The 6,296-nt window shown below is 46.4% G+C and overlaps 1 pseudogene; it reads right to left on the bottom strand.

Moving 5' to 3' along the window:
• Nucleotides 1-1,696: 1,696 nt before the first annotated feature.
• Nucleotides 1,697-5,703, bottom strand: LOC120841118 (annotated as a pseudogene).
• Between the last annotated feature and the right edge of the window lie 593 nt (nt 5,704-6,296).

Below are 6,296 nucleotides of genomic sequence, written 5' to 3'. Positions count from 1 at the left end.
GTAGAACAATCCACCCGTTCAGGAAAAAAGTTAGAGCATATTTCCTTGAAGCTGATCGCCTACCTTAGATTATTTAATGTGGCTTTTATGTGTTCTTATTGCAAATATAGTGCCTTTAATATGTCCTTCTTTCATGGTGTTATGAAGTGTTGTGATGTGTTAATATCAGACGTGCGTTGGATGATTTTATTGATAATGACGATGTTAATGTCAATGAATACAGTTTTCTCTGGTTTTTGTTTCATAATTTTTTTTTAGTTTGTTTCTTTTTTACTTTTTTTTTATGACGCATTGCTTTTGTTTATATTGATGATATTGATTGGAATGGTTTGCTGATGCCTATGTTTATTTCAATCTTGTTGTTAAATTATTGTATGCTGTCTCTGTTGACTGCTATGGGCAGGGGAGCCCCCCAGACATATGCATGACACATGTATGTCTGAAATAAACTATTCTATTCTAAAAGTAGCCAGCTTTGACGAGTGCAGGAAGCGTGTGACGTTCAAACGTCAGGATAAGGTGGTTAGTTCTCACCTCTGCACCGTCACGCCTCGTCATAATGCGTTTGACCGCCACTACTCTAGATGCCCGCAGGCCTTCCAAGATCTCATCTTCACTACTGGAAAGAAGATCATCTTTTGAAATCACCCCTCGAATGGTGTTGAGGGTTCTATGTGTGCTCACTGTTACCTGTATGTCACCTAGGGATGTCAATTTTAGAAGCGTAATGCTCTGGGACATTTTGGCAACTTCTACAAGAAGATCACCAGAATGCAGTTTCTTTGCCTTGTAATCAGCACCAATCTGACTGTCAAGAACCTTCGCTACAAGAAACGGTGACATCTTAGAGAGAGATTTGTCAGGGACCTCGGAGTGGATCACCATGAATCTGGAAAATGTTTCATCATCTTTATCTTTTACTATGACAGTTCGTTCGGGACAATGCCTCTTAGCGGCACGTCCAGAACTGGGTGTTTTGGTTTGGGGGGTTGCCATAAGAGGTGAAGTTTGTTCGGAACCTGTGGTGTGCCGCCCACCACGGAGCCCAACAAGGGAATAGATAACGTACCATAACAAAAAGGGCTTTGCTGGAAACCTTATGCTATTAGCACTGCCCAGGAACTATACCCAAGTGTAGTTCTGGACAAGGGGTCTGTCGCCACCCAAAGTTAGCCCTTGCCGCCAGAGAAGTTGAAAAAGGAAAGAAGAGAAATGAGAAGAGTGAAAATGAGGAGAAGACAAGGGTGAAAGTAGAGAGGGGATAGTAGAAGTGGCGACTAGACTGAATCATCCTGGCCGGGCCTTACCAGGACTCCCGTCTATGAGAAGCAGGGGCCGAAGTGGTGTATTGCCTCACCCGGGGGGCCCCAAAGGGTCCAAGCTTACCCCGGGCTCGGCTCAACCACCAGGATGCCCTTTTCCCCAGACACGGGAAAGCCACGCACAGCCAGACCTGGGCGGGCGAACCCGCATGGCTCGGGGTCCGTGGAGACGCCACTCTCCAAACACCTGCTTTCACAGGTGCCCCCTGCGGGGGGGAGTTTTAGTGGCTCGTACGCAATACAATTGCGGGTCAAAAATGCACACGCGTGGAACGCAATACTGAGTTTTGCGCATGCACTTTCCGACCCTCAAAGCTTGTACGTACGATTCCCTAAAACTCTCTAATATCGCGAAAACGCTTATGCATAGTGCTTCAGACAATTTCAAAATTCCTACAAGGATACACAGCATTGCAAAATTGAGTTTGCGGAGGATCATGTTTATTATTCTTGAAATGTTCGTCCAAAAAACATCCACGCTATGAAATGAACTGTAAGCCAACATAATTACATATATACGATGACACCTTAAAGGGATACTACAACGAAATTTCGGCGCTCATTTTTTGGTCTATATGTGTTCAAAAGAGCAGTATCACATGGAACATACCACTGTCTTGTTAAAAAAGTCTCGAAAATGAATTTTAAAACGAATTAAACGATTAGCAAAGAGCACCTGGTGGATGTCACTAACGCCTCGTTTGTAATGCTCGTCTAGGAACCTTGACAGCTAGTGACGGAGGTTGTCTCGCCTCCGGCCACGACGAGAGAAGGGGGAAGGAGGAACTCCCCTCTTCCCGAGAATCCCTTTTGTGTGTCGCAGAAGTCGCTATTGTCCCCCTAGAAGGTTATAGAAGATTAACCCGTCACTCAAAATTCGTACAAAAGCAGCCGCTTCGGTGGCTGGAACGACTAGGCCATCCTCTCGACGTCAGCCTCGCCGTAGCTTTGCTCGTCTTGAGACGACCTACGTCACGAGTGCGTTGGATGTCACGTGCTCTAAGCTGGGCCTTCTCCGAGCGCTTGCCAAAGTGGGCCGTTTATAACGAAAAATACAGCCACCAGGATCAAAATACAAACGTGCGATTGTCATTTACGGGTATTGTGGATCATATTCAACCTATTTTTGAACATGACAGGAATATTTCAAATTTCGTTGAAGTATCCCTTTAATACATATTTTGAAAATGTGCACAAAAGCCTGATGACGGAAACAGATTCATATAGAGGCCCCAAAGCCACGTGTGTTGATCGTCTCGAGGGAGACCAAAGGCCGCCGCCGTTCGCTCAGCAGTCCCTGAGACAAATTCCTTGATGACGTCGTCCAGGTTGAGCTCGACGTTCTTTCTTTCTGAATGTGCAAAATAAGGAGGCGCCTTATCCTCCCCTGACTCATGCGGCTGCGTAGATTTGTTTTAATTCAGCGTAAGGCAGTAAACTAGCGTTCCCCCGAAGCGACAGATGCAGGCCCAGAATGAAGAAGTTTCGTATATTTTACGACTTGGTCCAGGAGGTCACGAATTTCGTCGGATTTTGCCTGTAGTGTCAACAATATGGCATTAATTGTGAGGGAATCAAGGTTGCATAAAAGAGCCGGCAAAAGCAAAAACTGCGCAGAGAGTCGGGCCAGATCAAAATCACATGTATGCAGCTCCTACGGCCTCTTTCAGATCATCTGTTGTGAACTGTCTACCCCCGGCAGCGTGAATCAAACTGCTCTCTAGTTTTACTAGCCCCCCCCTCCCCCCCCCCACCCCCCCTGATTCATACCAGGCTATTCAAACCGCCGTTTAGTTTCACTCAGAATGCAGTCTACAGCCGCAAAGTACTCCTTCCGTAACGCTGCCTTGCAATCAAGTACAACTGGCGGAGAAGGTTTGTTGCTCATTTCAAGTCTTTTAGGCGGTTTTGTCGGCCTTGCGCTGCGAGGGTCCTTCAACCGCATTGCAGTTGAACTCGCGCAGTCCCACAACTCTTCAAACGTGATTTTATAGACCGCAGACGGGACGTTGCCTCGCAGAGAGTCTCTGCAGCATCTTTGATACCTGCGGCGCCAAACGTCGAACGTTGCAGTACCCTTGCAAGTTCTTCGCATGGACCGAACAAAGCTATAGAAATGTTTATTCCTAGCAGCGTTTCAAACATTTTCAGAAGCCTCTCATAACCCTTCAAAATGGCCCTGCTGTTGTCTGCAATCGGATATTCTGCTTGTAGCAGCTCGTTCAGTGTCTCCTGAACTCATGGATTTCAGCAAAACTTTTCACTGACTTCATTTTGACAGCCCTCCATGTTGGGCAAAGCGGAAGAAGGTTATTTGGGGTTGATCCGGGCTCTTCCGCCGCCTCGCTGACTGGAGGAATTAAACAGTTTTGCGTTTCTTCGAAGTCAAAATGGGGGGGGGGGGGGGGGGGGGCTCAGCCCCATCCTAAGAAATCTTGAGGGGTGCTCTGCCCCCCCCCCCCCCCTTCGCCCCGGCTCGGGAGTCCTTGGGAGCCAGCAAGTGTGGGTGATAATGTCTGGTCTGTCTCGTAGCAACGGGGTGTAGTATGGGAGGCGATTACTAGAAAGCCTATCATTTGCAAGAAGAAGCAAAAGTTTGAACCCAGCCTTTTTTCTTCTTTCCTGTAACAAGTCAATTTTGTTTATCTGCATTAGTGAGGAAAGAGAGTCAGATCATTTGAATTTATCGTAAATAAAGCTGAATGCCCGCCTTTGAACTCGTTCTAGTATATTTCTATATGTGTTCGTAAAGGGGTCCCATACAATGCTGGCGTATTCAAGTTCGGGTCTTACAAGGGACTCGTGCGTAAGTAATTTTACATTAGATGGCGTATTCTTTAGTTTTTGCTTAATCAATCCAAGCTTCTTAAAAGCAGCAGATGGGATGTTGTCTTCATGTTTAGACCAGCTCAAATTTTTGTCAAATGTCAGCCTAAGATACTTTATGATCCTTTATTTTGTACTAAAAAAAATTTTTTTCGTGATTCTAAAAAAAAAAAAAAGAAAAATAGTTTTCTCAAGATTCAGGTTTATTTTCTAATGGTCGCACCAATCCTGTATAGACTTAAAATCATATTCAGTGCAATTTCATTCCTTGCACAGGTTACTTCTTTAAACAACGCAGAGTCATCGACTAATGAATGGATACTCACACCTGCGGCAACAGAAACATCAATAACATACATCAAAAACAGTAATGGCCCTATGACACTTCCTTGTGGTACTCCGGAAGTCACATCAACCATCTCTGAGCAGCCAGCACTAACCTCTACATACTGTTGACGGCCATGCAGGTAGGAGCCATTCTATTTTATGGCTGGATCAGGACCAATGCTTCGCAATTTCAGGAGTAGTTTTTCATGTACAATACTCTGTCAAGTCAAGGAATAAAAGCTCTATCTAACCAGATTTGTTCAACGTGGGGGCAAATTTGTTTACTGTGGTAAAGAGCTGAGTTACTGTTAATACCCCTTCCTGAATCCGTGCTGAAAGTCGGTCATTAAGATATTTCTATCGAGGAAGTCAATTACCATATTTGAAATCACATTTTCTAGTAGCTTACACGATGTACACATTAAAGAAATTGTTCTGCAGCTACTCATAAATAGGGGGTCAACTTCCTTAAACACCGGCACAACTCGTGCCAAAAGCCAGTCATAGTGATAAAACGCCCGACAAGAAAGAAACTCGAAAAATCACTGTTAGATAGCGTGCCGTGGGATCCACAAAATGACGCAAAAAGGCATTAGGTATCTTATCGGGTTCAAAATACTTTTTGGTTTCTAAATTCATTAACTTAGAAAAAATGCCTGCGTGAGACGTGAAGTCGGCGTTCAGATGTGACGATTCACGATTTTCACACTCGGACGTTTCAGCGTTGGAAAATACTGACTGTAAGAAGGCATTCCAATGACGAGCGAGCAACCACCGTACCGTGAACTCATATGTGGCCGATAGTTTTACTTTTGTTGCTCAAATCGCTTTAAAATTTCTGAGGATCGTTGGTAAGAAAATTAGTCAGTGTGTTGGAAAAGTAATAATCACGGACTGCTTGAGTGCATCGCCCCAGCTGTTCAAGTGTTCATATTTCTTCGATGCGCCCCGCTCTCTGCCTATATGACCCCGGTCCTGCATGCTGTACGCCATCAAGCCCGGGCCTTGCACCACGACCCTTTCCCACCTGATACTATCCCATGGTACGTGGACGCATCTCATTCCCCTTCTCTCGGTGACACAGGATCTGTCATCGCGACGCGCCGCGCCACCCCTCTCATTACGTCCACCGCTGGCTCCTACTCCGACCCAACTTCTCCGCTCGCTCTTGAGATTGCTACCATAGTGCATGCGACTCATGAACTTACCTCCCTCTCGCCTTCACCATGGTACAGCATTTGCACTAATTCCACAGAAGAAAATCGGGCAATTCGCGCGTGCCGCCTTCCCGAGGATTTTCGCGACGACCTCCTCTCCGCCCTTTCACAACGTTCCCCTGCCTCGATCGTGGTGGTGTGGGTGCCAGACCACAGAGGGATTGCCGGTAATGAGTTGGCTCATCAGCTTGCCTGCGAGAGTGGTATCCGGGCGCCGGTGGTCCCATGGCCTTTCCCACCTATGGCGGACAAGGCACATTTTTACAACAATACCCTGAAGCAACACTATGGACAACTCCGACACTCGATGCAGACACTACCTACACAACGCCCCCAGCTTAATACCTCAAAAACACACACACTGAAAGCCATCCAGCTTAACAAAAGTCACCACCGTCCAACTTTCCCTGTATCGTTTCAGATCAGATCCCTCCTTCCCCAATTTCCCCTGCCCTACGCCGAACCTTGAAAATCCCCTGTCCAACTGCCACACAGTCATCCTGTCTCCCCACTACCATAACCCCCCTCCTCCACACTGGCGGCTGTGGCTGACCTCGGCGGCTCAAGTCGATCAGCTGTCTCTTGTCCGCTTATCGGAGGAGCA

Source organism: Ixodes scapularis, unplaced genomic scaffold, assembly GCF_016920785.2.
Source record: "Ixodes scapularis isolate PalLabHiFi unplaced genomic scaffold, ASM1692078v2 PGA_scaffold5__190_contigs__length_132052651, whole genome shotgun sequence".
In the NCBI taxonomy this organism is placed as follows: Eukaryota; Metazoa; Arthropoda; class Arachnida; order Ixodida; family Ixodidae; genus Ixodes; species Ixodes scapularis.
Note: the sequence above shows the minus strand (reverse complement) of the source record. Positions and strands in the feature narration are given on the sequence as shown.